The following is a 15,493-nucleotide window of genomic DNA, read 5'->3' on the forward strand; positions in this document are numbered from 1 at the left end:
ACTAGTCATGAACATAGGCCAAGGTCTTAGCCTTTCCTTGACACTTTGTGCCATGAATGGCATTTTGCCAATTTTACATTTCTCATTAGATAATTTCTTTTTTTTCTGGTTATTAATTTTTGCTTCTTGGATTTTACATTCCCTCTCTGACAATGGTCATCGGCCTTAGCAGACAACGATGGAATTGCATCATCAATGTCATGACTGGTGGCAGCAGCAGCTTCAGCACTAGTACTAGGAACTGGAAGTGGTTCCTGATCTTCTACTATTTTTTTCCTCAATTTTTGTTCTCCATTTCACAGGACAGCACCACTTTATTATTATAGCACACAGAACAATGCCCCTTTATTTTCACAGCACCCCTGTAATTTTACAGTTTACAACACAGGTCCAGTGTACATTTATTTTAACAACAGCACCGCTGTATTTTTACAGCATACAGGACAGGGCCAGTTTACCTTTATTTTAACAACAGCACCCCTGTGTTTTTACAGCATTACAGGACAGGGCCAGTGTACATTTATTTTAACCAGGACCCCTGTATTTTCACAGCACCCCTGTATTTTTACAGCATACAGGACATTACCAGTGTACATAATTTTAACAACAGCACCCCAAACGTTAGACAGGAGGAGTATCTTTGAAACCACTAATATACAACCATTCTATGAGGATTCAAATGAGAATGAAAGTTCATGTACTATCATAGCACGAGATTCCTCTTCATTAATTAAAAAAGCTACTGAGAAACCTAGATTTAATAATAATAAAAATAAAAACAATAATAATAAAAAAATTCAGAAAACAAATCAATATAATTTGGCTTTCAAATCAAAATTTAATGTAAAAGCAAATAAAATTTCTTGTATAATTAAACGTAACTATAAATTATTGTTGACTGATCCGATATTAAGCACCACTCTCCCTGCAAATCCCACGATTATTTTTAAAAAAGCTAAAAATCTTAGGAATATATTGGCTCCGAGTTTCTTTAAGAGATCTCGTGAAAATACTGAAGTGAGTGAACAACCAACATTAGTGGGCTCAAAAGTTGTGATTTTTTTTAGATGTAACCACAATAGATGTACTACATGTACTCATGTGGTTAATAAAATTAAACATATCTCTTCGTCTGGTTCAAAAACAGAATTTAAGATACAATCTTTCATTAATTGTAGCACGCACTTTGTAGTATATCTGCTGCGTTGTTCGTGTCAGATGTACTATGTGGGGAGAACTACTAGGGCATTGAAGCTGCGTTTTATGGAACACAGGAGAAATATCCTTAAGGGATATATGAACCATAGTGTTTCACGTCACTATGCAGAAACTCATACTAGTAATCCTGCCTGCCTCCAATTAATTGGCCTTGAACAGATTAAGATTACCCCTAGAGGTGGAGACAGATTTAGAACTTTATGTCGTCAGGAAGCTGCATGGATTTGGAAACTACAAACTTTGAAACCCCAAGGGTTGAATGAAACCATAGACCTTGAATTTATTTAGCCATCATATATAGTTGGTTTGGCTGTTAATTCGATCTTATTATTTCTCCCACTGAAGTATAGAATCATACATAGAGATTACTCCCTAGAATCCCCTTTTTTATTTTTATTTCCATATTTTATGTGTATTGTATATCTTATGGTACTGTTAGGTTTGCATCCATGACTGCGAGCGGACCTGGCGTTGCCCCTATACTGCTAGCGGCACGCCAGATTCCTAGTCTGCACGTTGGTCTGGCTGCTGACCTACACAATCACTCATAGTTTTAGGTAGGGACTACAGGAACGAATTTAAGAACTGTATGATAATAATATGAAGGTTCAAAAATATAGATATATACTTTTTTCTCCATATATATATGTAGATTTTTTTCTTCGTAGTTTAAATTGTCCCATGTTAGAGTGTATTAATTTTATGAATATTGTTTTTTGGGTGTATCAGTATAGCAATATGAAGGGACGTGATATGTAGATATGTTTAATACTACGCATGGTTTATCTATGATAAATTATTTAAAATGAAGGTTGATAATCTAAGATTAAATTTAAGATCTAATAAACTATAGTGTATATTATAGTCATGCTACCATTAGTACTGTATATCTAACCCTGCATATGTATATATATATATATATATATATATATACATATACACTCTCTTCCCTCACTTAGGTGTGGGAGACCATTAAACTAGAAATATGCAGCTGTGCTGGAAGGATTTTTAGTATAGCTGTATTACCATGGGACTAGTGCTATTCTGTCCGCATAACATATAATGTTTTTTAAATGTGATAAATTGACATTCGCATGATAAAGTCTTAAGCTACTTATAAATGTTTTTTATTAGACCACGTTTAGTGAAAAACTCTGAGACACATTCCATCTGTGTATGAAAGTAAGGATTCCAATGCACCTGTTAGGGCCTCCATACACACCTGTCTTTACTGATTACAATAGGACAAGGTATAAAAGATCTAAAAAAGTGCTCAGAGAGGAACACTCTGCCTCTTGAAGAAGCCGCCTGGGGTGCGGAGAAACGCGTTGAGGGTACAGAAGTAAGGGCCGCTTTTGACCACTAAGTGCCCAAAGGAGAGAAATATATACCTTTATTGGCTGTCTGCTACAAGTTGCCGGTGAATTGTTCAGTTGCGATCAAACTACAATACTTAAACTTTCCCCTGCACTTGGAACTCCTAAATATTCCGCCCGGCTTGGCATTGCTCACTTGAGCTGCGGGATCTGTATGGCGGCCCGGTGCATTCACACTGTGCCGCATTGAAGGGAACGGCTCCCATCTGAACGCGCCACTGACGGATGTCTCACCCTTGCACAGGGTGATAACAAGCGGCTTTCAACTACTTACTCCGTGCAGTAAGGGATTACAGCGTCTCAGTGAGTAGCAGCAACCACATGGTTATATAGTTCTTATTTACTCCATGGAAACAATTACTTAAGTTTGGACACTTATATATGGTCATAGACGCTAATTATACCAGTTGGAGGATTTATTCCCATTTGAACTGTGAGATATGGAACTATTTTGAGAGACTAATTCAATCAAATAGAGAGTGTCTCTCTCCATAAATTCCAGCGTCCCTTTCATACATCAATTTACTATATATGTATGCATCTATGGAGTTTTAGAGGCTTATAACACCTCAGTTTCATGCTTTAGGAATTGTTGTGGGGTTTTTTAGTATGTTTGTTATTGTTTTTATATTCTAATAAATTGTATTTTATCAACATCATTGTTATTGAGCGCCGACCTGGTGTTTTGTTTTAGTTGTACATTTATTTTAACAACAGCATCCCCGTATTTTTACAGCATACAAGACAGGGCTAGTGTACCTTTATTTTAACAACAGCACTCCTTTATTTTACTGCCTACATGACAGGGCCAGTGTACATTTATTTACAGTAGCACCCCTGCATTTTTACAGCATACAGGACAGGGCCAGTGTACATTTATATTAACAAAGCACCCCTGTATTTTTACAGCATACAATACAGGGCCAGTGTACGTTTATTTTAACAACAGCACCCCTGTATTTTCACAGCATACAGGATAGGGCCAGCACCCCTGTATTTTTACAGCATACAAGACAGCGAGAGTGTACCTTTATTTTCACAGCACCCCTGTATTTATACAGCATACAGGACGTGCCCAGTGTACATTTATTTTAACAGCACCCCTATATTTTTACAGCATACAGGACAGGGCCAGTGTACATTTATTTTAACCAGCACCCCTGTATTTTTACAGCATACAGGACATTACCAGTGTACATAATTTTAACAACAGCACCCCTATATTTTTACAGCATACAGGACGGGGCCAGTGAACATTTATTTTAACAACAGCAAGACAGTGCCTCTGTACAGCACAGTGACAGCCAGGATAGCAACACCCATGTACAGCTCCAGCACCCCTAACAGCACATGACACTACAGTGACAGGACAGCACCCCTAACTGCACAGGACAGCACAGGACAGCACAGTAACAGAGGTCTGTCTCCCTCACTCTCCAAGTCCAGAGTTAAAATCGCGGTGACGCGTGGCTCTTTATATGGTATCCAAAACCTGCAAGAATCCGACAGCGGGATGATGCCATTTTGCCTCATTCTGGGATCCGAGTCTGGCGAGAAGTCCCGAGCCAGACTCGGTTCTTGGCTTGGACCATGAAGTTCGGGGGAAGGGGGGGGGGGGGGGGTTCGGTTCTCTGAAATTAGATGTGCTACTTATCAGTAGATAGACAAAGCATGCCAGTCGCTGGAGCAGTGAAGCAGGTACAGTAGTTGTTCTTCTCCCAGCCGTGTGCCAATGATAAAAGATGGCTATTAGCAGTAATAACTTTAAGGCATTTCTCTGGAATGCATGCTTCTTCAGATTTATATGTGGCTCTGACTTTTATTCATCTTACAATCATCTATAAATGTATATATATGTATATACATATAACAATTGTATATACTGTGATTGATATATATTTCTTAATCCACATTGTAACTTCGGGCCTTATTTAATATGCATTTGTACTGCGATGTGCTTGCATTTGGATGATTCCTGGGCCAGTGCGCACACGCAGGGTCTGTTCTGCGCATGTGCGGCCCAGGAGATGCACATGCATCACAGTGATGCGAACACCTCTTCCTGATTGACAGGCAGAGGCATTCGCAGGGTGGTCGGGTCAGCCATGCAGCGTTGTGGGGGCCTAGCGTAGAAAATGCAGATGAGCCCAGGACGTTTTCAGGGCAGCTGCGATGGGAGAGATTGCACTGGTGGGCCTGCATGTGCAGCCTGGCTGAGTATGCAGGGGGCTACCTGTATTTCCCTATGCCTACGTTGCATTCTTATTTATAAATGCAAATGCAATGCGGGTCGGCCCTGTGCTGGTCGGCCTCCAGCATGCGAGTGCTAGTAGTTGCAGTTTTGCTTTTTTAGCGAAACTGCAACTGAAGCTGAATAAAGTCCTTTCTTATATATGTGTGGATATGAACATTATTGATTTTTTTTTTTTTATATTCTGATTAGATTATTGAGTTACACTTTCTTATACTGGTCCCATTTTATGTTTTCCTTGTTTCATTATTGTTGCACAGGCTAGACCTACTTACTGTAGTTCTGCATTTATTCCCATTAGGCTATTTTCCATGACTGGTCTGCCATAAAATAGTTGCCTTTAAACTATACACTTCTCCTGAGGAAGCCTTGGAGGCGAAACGCGTTGAGACAGACCTGCCTACTGCCTATACCAATCAGCTAAGATTTATGATTTGTTTTATTTTATTTTTGAATTTGTGTATTATTATGATTATTTTTTATTGATTAAATACTTTATTGATAATTTACAAGGCAGTAGCAGACCATTAATTCAGCCATCACATTTCACTGGACCGACTTGCTCTACATGGATATATATATATCCTATATGCTATATTGAATTTTTCATTTGGTACGCTTAAAATATAAGGGGGGGCACCCCAAGATATATCTGAGGTTACTACACCATATGGCGATGATCTTTGTTTCCTAGGTGGGGAACAGCCACAAAGAACTCTCTGAGATATACAGGCCTAATCTCAAGAACCTATCCGGTACTTATATTTTATACACATATATCACTCCATTTATTCTTAAATACTACACCATATGGCGCCTGTTCTTTTCCCCTGCCTTCACTAAACTATACACTTGTTTAAAAACAAATCATATAACCTTATACATTCTGTAAATGAGCAGAGAAGGTGTGCATAAGGGATCCGTTCATTTTGCCGGCTGTCGGGATCCCGACGGTCAGGATGCCGATGCCGGAATCCCGCCAGCCAGCAATGCTGCCAGCCAGAATACTGCAGCACAGGGGCTATTTCCACTCATAGAGTGGAAATATAACCTGTGGTGTGCGCAGCTCGCCACCGAGCTCGTTAGGGGCCTTGCACTGCTGCTGGCATTCTGCCAGGCGGGATGCCACTGTCGGGATACTGACAATCAGTATCCCGGCCAGCGGGATTACGTAGGTAATCCATGCAGGGCAGGCTCCAGGCCTACTAGCGTCCTGAGTGAGAAATTTCCCCCACCACCACGTGCTCCTGGAAAACTGGTCGTGGCCTCACAACTTTGTATATTCAAACTATAAATAAATATATTTTTACACCCCCTGTACACACACATAATTAGCAACCTTACACATAACACCCACAGTAGTGTTCCTTACACGTCTCCAGTATAGTGTCACACATAGTGCAGTGCCAGATACACATATGCCCCCAGTAGTTCCAAATACACATTATATGCCCCCAGCAGTGCCAGATACACATATGCCCCCAGCAGTACAGTGCCAGATACACATTATATGCCCCCAGTAATGCAGTGCCAGATAGACATATGCCCCCAGTAGTGCAATGCCAGATACACATTATATGCCCCCACCCTGCCAGATATACATTATATGCCCCACAGTGCCAGATACACATGATATGCCGCCAGCAGTGCCAGATACAAATAATATGCCCCCAGTAGTGCCAAATACACATTATATGGCCCCAGCAGTGCTAGAAACACATGACCCCAGCAGTGCAGTGCCAGATACACATTATATGCCCCCACAGTGCCAGATACACATTATATACCCACAGTAGTGCAGTGCCAGATAGACATATGCCCCCAGTAGTGCAGTGCCAGATACACATTATATGCCCCCACAGTGCCAGATACACATTATATGCCCACAGTAGGGCAGTGCCAGATAGACACATGCACTCAGTAGTGCAGTGCCAGATACACATTATATGCCCCCATAGTGCCAGATACACATTATATGCCCCACAGTGCTAAATACACATTATATGCCCCCACAGTGTCAGATACACATGATATGCCCCCAGCAGTGTCTGATACATATGATATGCCCCCAGCAGTGCTAGATACACATGACGAGGGGGAGTCAGGGGCATAATATATCGCTCTCTTACGTCCTAGAGGATGCTTGGGTTCTATTTAGAACCATGGGGGTAAAGACGGGTCCCTTGGGAGCCATGGGCACTTTAAGAGTTTAATAGTGTGGTCTGGTTTCTCCCTCTATGCCCCTCCTAACAGACTCGGTTTAGAAAATGTGCCCGGAGGAGCCGGTCACAGCTAGGGGAGCTCTTAGGAGTATTTTTAGTTTTATTATTTTCTGAGTTTAGTTAGGTAAAGGCAGGCTGCTGGCAAAAGCCTACCTGCTTTGTGGGACTTAGGGGGCAGTAGGAACCAACTCTAGAAGTTAATGGTTCTCTATCTCCGCTGACAGGACACTGAGCTCCTGAGGGTGCTGATCGAAGCCCACGAGGCGACCGCTCACTCCCGCAGCACGGCCGCCACCCCCTAACAGAGCCAGAAGAGTGGTGAGTACAGCGCCGGCCCAGGGAGCGGTTCGCCAGCGGGAATGGCGGCACAAGGGTGGGAGCGCAGCTGTGACAGGCTGCGCTCCGGAAGGCTCAGCGGCGCACTGTGTAAGGTGCTGTGAGGGGTGTCCTGGTCAGCACTGCTAACAGGGGCTAATCCCGCTGTTAGCGACAATACCTCAGGCCAGTATAATGCAATTAGTGCGGGAAGACGCGCCATTACAGGGGCTGAGGCTTCTCCTCAGAGTGGATCCAGCATTCACCAGCTTCATCTTCTCCCTGTAGTTCATCGACAGAGATGCTGGCAGGGAGCGCTGCCCTCCACATAGGTAACACTGTGTCATGCATATGGGGAGTGTAATTCGCTACTAGCTACCCTGTTAAGGTTCAGCTAGTCAGAGGGTTTTTTTTATCATAATAAAAGCCTATAAGGGCACAGTGTGGCTGGCTCCTTGTACTCTGTGACTCTCTGAAGATATTCTGGGGGGAAATTGTACTGACATTTTCCTGTGTGTGTGTACCCCACTGTACCATATTTGAGGGTCTTTGTCCTGTACTGCAGAATGTATATCTTCTCCTGGGGAGTCTATACCATGCTCAAAACTGTACAAATTCTCAGGCTTCGGTGGCAGATCCCTCTGGGGTGGCCTCCATAAGGTATACTTTAACATATGTTTCTTCAAATATGTCCCATACTGGGAAGAAGCCACAGTTTTGAGAAGTTTGGGGAATCAAATCCCACAGCTGTGCCTCTCACCCCAACTATGTACCCTAAAAAGCGTACACTTGCCATATAATGCAACTGACATATGAGGGGTGCAACATATAGTTTGAGGCTATTAGGGATGAGGAATATTATATATATATATATATATATATATATATATATATATATAAACCAACTAGCAAATGTCCCGGCACTCCACTCCTCATGAAATCAACTGCTGAGGTGCCATTCCTATGGGTAATGCAGCGCAGACCCAGATAGCTAGTGTGGGTGTGATGGATGGCACTCATTCAAACTCCACGCCATATGCGAAAACGGTGAAACTTTAATCAGCCGACATGTTTCGGGGAACACAGCCCCGTCCTCAGGACGGGGCTGTGTTCCCCGAAACATGTCGGCTGATTAAAGTTTCACCGTTTTCGCATATGGCGTGGAGTCTGAATGAGTGCCATCCATCACACCCACACTATATATATATATATGTATATATATATATATATATATATAGTTCAGGGGTAAGTCGGCGGCACTCAGTCAGACTTATACGGCTGCAGTATAAACAAGTGGATTATTAGGCCAACATGTTTCGGGGATTAGACCCCGTCCTCAGGGCCAGATACTGCAGCCGTATAAGTCTGACTGAGTGCCGCCGACTTACCCCTGAACCATATAGTGGAACTGAGGTTTCACCGGGAGGGCACCGCAGCAGCTGTATTAACAGAGAGGAGTGCCAGGGCGATTTGTAATCTATATCTATATATATATATATATATATATACATATACCAAATAGAAAGAACATGGCACTCTCAGGACTTCAAAGGCATACAGCAGGCTGGTTCAAAAAACGGCTGGCTGAGCAGCTTTACATCTGTGTCAGCGTTTCATTTATTGGCTAAATTTCGTCAGGACGTCACATACTTACAAAGAATAAAAAGTGCTTACCTTAAATACATGAAACTAACCACAGACCATCACCATGCACAGTGTGCGCATCCCGGACGGGGGGCCGATGACGTCACCGAGGGGCGACGTGCGCTCACCAGCGCCCTTTCCATGGTTACCCGCCGGACACAGCCACTGCACTAAGAGTAATACATAACACCAGAAACATTAAGTGCCAGTAAAAGCTATACCAGTTGAGAATAACAAAAATAGAGTTGTACATAACCTAATCTAGTGCGGTGCGGGTAAGTCGACATATCTTCCTTCCGCAGCTGCACACACCAGGAAATTATATCCTACACCCAGGCCCGGCGCTACCCGCTCAGCGAAGGGATGCAGTGCAGGGAGGCGCTGGGAAGAAGGGGCGCTCCCCCTGCTCTGCATCCCTTCCCTGCTGCTGCGCCGTCCTGTCCCCCCCCTGCTGCTGCTGCCAGCTGCTGTGCCTGTCACTGTATGACAGGTAACAGCGCTGGCAGCATGAAAAGCCCACTCCCCTCCCCCAATCACCTGTGACAGCGGCTGTGTGCAGTGCGGGTCCTGAAGAGGGTGCGGAGCTACAACGACACGTGGGGCGGAGCTACGTGGGCTAGAGGGGCGGAGCTACATGGGACCCGCTGAGCAGTGGGAGAGTAAGCACTGCAGTGACGGCCAGCCAGACTTGGATACTTGGTAAGTGGAGGGTGAGAGAGAAATGTAAGTGTGTGTGTGTGTGTGTGTGTGTGTGTGTGTGTGTGTGTGTGTGTGTGTGTGTGTGTATGGTGTGTGTGTGTGTGTGTGTGTGTGTGTGTGTGTGTGTGTATGGTGTGTGTGTGTGTGTGTGTGTGTGTGTGTGTGTGCGTGGTGGGTGGGTGTGTGTGCATGTGTGCATGGTGGGTGTGGGTGTATATATGTGTGAATTGTGTGTGTGTGTGTGTGTGTGTGTGTGTGTGTGTGTGTGTGTGCATGGTGGGTGTGTGTGTATATATGTGTGAATTGTGTGTGTGTGTGTGTGTGTGTGTGTGTGTGTGTGTGTGTGTGTGTGTGTGTGTGGTATGTATGTGTGCGCACGCTTTATGGACGCTACTACTGGGGGGGGCCATTACATGTAAGGACGCTACTATTACTGGGGGGGCATTACGTATAAGGACGCTACTACTGTGGGGGCATTACGTATAAGGACGCTACTACTGGGGGGGCATTACGTATAAGGACGCTACTTCTGGGGGGGGGGCATTACATATAAGGACGCTACTACTACTGGGGGTGCATTACGTATAAGGACGCTACTACTACGGGGGGGGCATTACGTGTAAGGACGCTACTATTACTGGGGTGCATTACGTATAAGGACGCTACTACTACAGGGGGGCATTACATATAAGGACGCTACTACTGGGGGGGCATTATGTATAAGGACGCTACTACTACTGGGGGGGCATTACATATAAGGACGCTACTACTACTGGGGTGGCATTATGTACAAGGACGCTACTACTACTGGGGTGGCATTATGTACAAGGACGCTACTATTACTGGGGGGGGGGGCATTATGTACAAGGACGCTACTATTACTGGGGGGGGGGCATTACGTATAAGGATGCTACTACTACTGGGGGGGCATTACGTATAAGGACGCTACTACTACTGGGGGGGCATTATGTACAAGGACGCTACTATTACTGGGGGGGCATTACGTATAAGGACGCTACTACTACTGGGGGGGGGGCATTACGTATAAGAACACTACTAGTACTGGGGGGCATTACGTATAAGGACGCTACTACTACTGAGGGGCATTATGTATAAGGACGCTACTACTACTGGGGGGGGCATTACGTATAAGAACACTACTACTACTGGGGGGCATTACATATAAGGACACTACTACTACTGGGGGGCATTATGTATAAGGACGCTACTACTACTGGGGGGGCATTATGTATAAGGATGCTACTACTACTGGGGGGCATTACGTATAAAGATGCTACTACTACTGGGGGGGCATTATGTATAAGGATGCTACTTCTTCTACTGGGGGGGCATTATGTATAAGGACGCTACTACTACTGGGGGGGCATTATGTATAAGGACGCTACTACTACGGGTCGGGCATTACGTATAAGATGAATAAGATTGTGCTACATTGTGGCGTAATTTTAAATGGGGGTACTATTGTGTGGCCATGCCCCTTACTTGTGAGACCACTCCCCTTTTCCCGACACGCACCAAAGGAATATTGGAGGGCGCAAATTTATAGTTTGCAGGGAGGCGCCGAACACCCTAGAACCGGCCCTGCCTACACCTACACTGCAATCCCTTCTAACCGCAAGGTTTAAGCATGAGTCCAAGGGTTCCTCCACTTCCTTTAGAGGACGTTGGGGAAAATTCAGAAAACGTGCACCGCTAGGTTCCCAGGGACGGATTTCGGATTCTGCCTTCTCAAACCTATCGGTTTGTCGGTGGACCTCACTGCCTGGGAATCAGGCAGGTGGGAGCGAGACTAAAGAGACTTCAGTTAAACATCTGAGCGATATCCTGCCTAGACCCCTGGAAACGGTTAGGTTGCCCAGGGGTGTAGACTGGAGTTTCTAGTACTCCCTCCTCTCAGATTATTGCTAGCTTCTTGGACAGAACGTACACCACTGCTGGAAGCTATTAAAACATTTGCCAAACAAATGTCATTGTTCCAGTTCCACCTTACCTACAACACAAGGGTTATTACTCAAACCTGTCTGTGGTAAAGAAACCGGACGGTTCGGTAAGGCCAAAATTAAACCTAAAATCACTGAACCCCTACTTGAGGGAATTAAAATTTAAGATGGAGTCTCTGAGAGCGGTGATCTCAGGTCTGGTGGAGGAGGCATTCCTAGTATCCCTGGATATCAAGGATGCGTAACTTCACATTCCGATCTGGCCGCCTCACCAGGCTTCTCTAAGATTTGAGCTGCTGGACTGTCACTATCAGTTCCAGGCACTGCCATATGTCCTCTCCACAGCACCGGGAATGTTCCCCAAGGTCATGTCAGAGATGATGCTACTCCTCCGCAGAAGGGAGTGAACATAATTCTATATCTGGACGATCTGTTGATAAAAGATCTCTCAACTTGCCTACTCCAGGATTTTGGGTGGATCCTGAACCCTCCAAAGTCACATTTGGAGCCGACAGAAAGTGTTAGTGATCCAATCAATGGTCCGGGATGTCCTGAAGCCAGCCCGGGTATCGGTTTGTCAGTGCATTCGCCTTCTGGGGAAGATGATAGCCTCCTACGAGGCTCTACAGTATGGAGGATTTCATGCACGGTTCTTCCAACTGGCTCTTCTGGAAAAATGGTCGGGATCACATCTTCACATGCATTGGCGGATACACTTGTCGCCGAAAGCCAGAATTTCACTCCTCTGGTGGCTGCAGAATTTTCACCTACTTGAGGGCACCTACTCGAGGAATCCCAGGTTCGGGATTCAGAATTGGATCCTTCTAACCACGGATGAAAGTCACAGAGGTTGGGGAGCAGTCACCCAAGGGGAAGACTTCCAAGGAAAGTGGTCAAGTCAGGATGCTCTCCTTCCGGTAAACATTCTGAAACTAAGGGTCATATACAACGGCCTTTTACAAGCGGCACATCTTCTGAAAGATCAAGCCATTCAAGTTCAGTCAGACAACGTCACAGCGGTGCCCTACATAAACAGGCAAGGTGGAACGAAGAGCAGAGCTGCAATGTCAGAGGTAACGAGAATCCTCCTCTGGGCAGAAAGACACGCGCTGGCGCTGTCGGCAATCTTCATTCCGGGAGTGGACAACTGGGAAGCAGACTTCCTCAGCAGACACGATCTCCATCCAGGAGAATGGGGCCTCTATCCGGAGGTAATCGCAGAAGTAACAAGCCACTGGGGTGTACCTCAAATAGACATGATGGCCTCTCGCCTCATCAAGAAGTGTCGGAGGTACTGTTCCAGGTCAAGAGACCCAAAAGCAGTGGCGGTGGACGCCATGGTAACTCCGTGGGGGTCCTAGTCAGTGTATGTGTTCCCTCCACCTCCACTCATCCCAAGGATTCTCAAACTAATAAAAAGAACAAGAGTTCAGGTGATCCTCTTTGCTCCGGACTGGCCAAGAAGGGCTTGGTATGCAGATCTTCTGGGATTACTCTTGGAGGATCCGAGGCCTCTTCCTCTTCGCGAGGACCTTCTTCAACAGGGGCCGTTCACTTATCAAGACTTACCACGGCTACGTTTGACGGCATGGAGGTTGAACTCCAGATTTTAGCTCTAAAGGGCATTCCGAAAAAGGTAATTCCTACACTGATTCAGGCTAGGAAGGGAGTAACGTCTAAACTTTACCATTGGATTTGGAAATCCAAGAAGTTTCCTATGGTGGAGTTTCCACTAGGACGGTTTCTCCTCTTTCTGCAAACCAGTGTGGATGTGGGCCTACGTTTGGACTCCTTTAAAAGTCCAGATTTCGGCCTTGTCCATTTTCTTCCAGAAATAGTTGGCTGCTCTCCCGGAGGTGCAGACTTTCTTGAAAGGGGTTCTGCAACCGCCCTTTGTGCCTCCTACAGCACCTTGGGATGTTAATGTGGTTCTGCAGTTCCTGCAATTGGATTGGTTCGAGCCTTTACAGGAGGTGGATGTCAAGTTTCTTACCTGGAAGGCAGTCACACTGTTGGCATTGGCATCTGCTGGACGTGTGTCAGAATTGGGGGCTTTGTCCTACAAGAGCCTCTACTTGATTTTCCTTGACGATAGAGATGAGCTCAGAACGCGTCAGCGATTTCTTCCAAAGGTTGTGTCAGCTTTTCGTATCAACCAACCTATTGGGGTGCCATTGGCTACTGCCTCCTCAATTACCTTGAGGGCTTTGAAGATTTGTGTAAAGAGTATTTCTCGTCACAGGACATTGGACGCTCTGTTTGTCCTTTATGATCCCAACAAGGTTGGGTGTTCTGTTTCTAAGCAGACCATTTCTCGCTGGATCAGGCTTACTGTCCAGCATGCTTACTCTATGCCAGGCTTGCAGATTCCAAAATCTGTTAAGGCCCACTCTACTCGTAAAGTGGGTTCTTCCTGGGCGGCTGCTCGGGGTATCTCAGCTTTACAGCTTTGCCGAGCAGCTACTTGGTCAGGGTCGAACACGTTTGCTGAGTTCTAGATGTTCGATACTTTGGCCTCTGAGTACTTAAAGTTTGGTCAATCTGTTCTGCAAGAGCCTCAGCACTCTCCCTCCCGTACTTGGAGCTTTGGTACATCTCCATGGTACTAAATGGAACCCCAGCATCCTCTATGACGTAAGAGAAAATAGGATTTTAATTACCCACTGGTAAATCCTTTTCTTATAGTCCGTAGAGGATGCTGGGTGCCCGCCCAGTGCTTCGTTTTCCTGCATTGTTGCTTGGTTAAGTATTGGTTCAGCTGTTGCTGTTCCTATTTCATGCTGGTTAGCTGGGTCTCTTCTAGTTCCTCCTGGTTAGTTGCATGCTGGTTAACATGATTTCTTCATGTTTCATGCTGGTTAACATGGTTTATTCATGTTGCATGCTGGTTGGCATGGTTTCTTCATGTTTCCTGCGGGTTAGCATGATTTCTTCATGTTGCATGCTGGTTGGCATGGTTTCTCCATGTTGCATGCTGGTCAGCATGGTTTTTCAATTCGTTGTGAGCTGGTGTGATTCTCACCACTATCTGTGTATTTCCTTCTCTCGAAGTATGTCCGTCTCCTCGGGCACAGTTTCTAGACTGAGTCTGGTAGGAGTGGCATAGAGGGAGGAGGCAGCCCACACTATTAAACTCTTATAGTGCCCATGGCTCCCAAGGGACATGTCTATACCCCCATGGTACTAAATGGAAACACCAGCATCCTCTACGGACTACGAGAAAAGGATTTACCGGCAGGTAATTAAAATTATATAATTTTTTATATATACACACACAGCAAATGGAGAAAGGCGGCCCTTCAGAGACTTTACAAATAGTAAATATCACCACAAGTGTTTATTGAAACATATCAAATATATATATATATCTGTACACACACACACACACACACACACACACACACACACACACACACACATGTATATACATGCATACGTACGCACTTATGTATGTATATTCACCAAAAACACTCCAGGGAGATGTTAGTAATTAAATCACATCCATGTCACCTAACACAAGCACACATACAGTACACACAGGAGACACACAATAGCATTTATATACACAGCACACAAACACACACACAACATGTTTACATGCATGCTTACACATAGCAGTAGCAGTAGCACACAGTATGCATACACTAGACACAGCCGACACCCACATAAATACAGTTCAGTATATATATATATATATTTATACACACACACACACCTCTTTCACATAGATATAAAACACAGCCACAATAGTTTTATATACTGTAGATGCTGCCTGCCGCTGCCAGGCCAGAGAGTGCTCACCCGGCC

The sequence above is a fragment of the Pseudophryne corroboree genome, chromosome 3 (genome assembly GCF_028390025.1).
Source record: "Pseudophryne corroboree isolate aPseCor3 chromosome 3, aPseCor3.hap2, whole genome shotgun sequence".
NCBI classification, from domain to species: Eukaryota; Metazoa; Chordata; class Amphibia; order Anura; family Myobatrachidae; genus Pseudophryne; species Pseudophryne corroboree.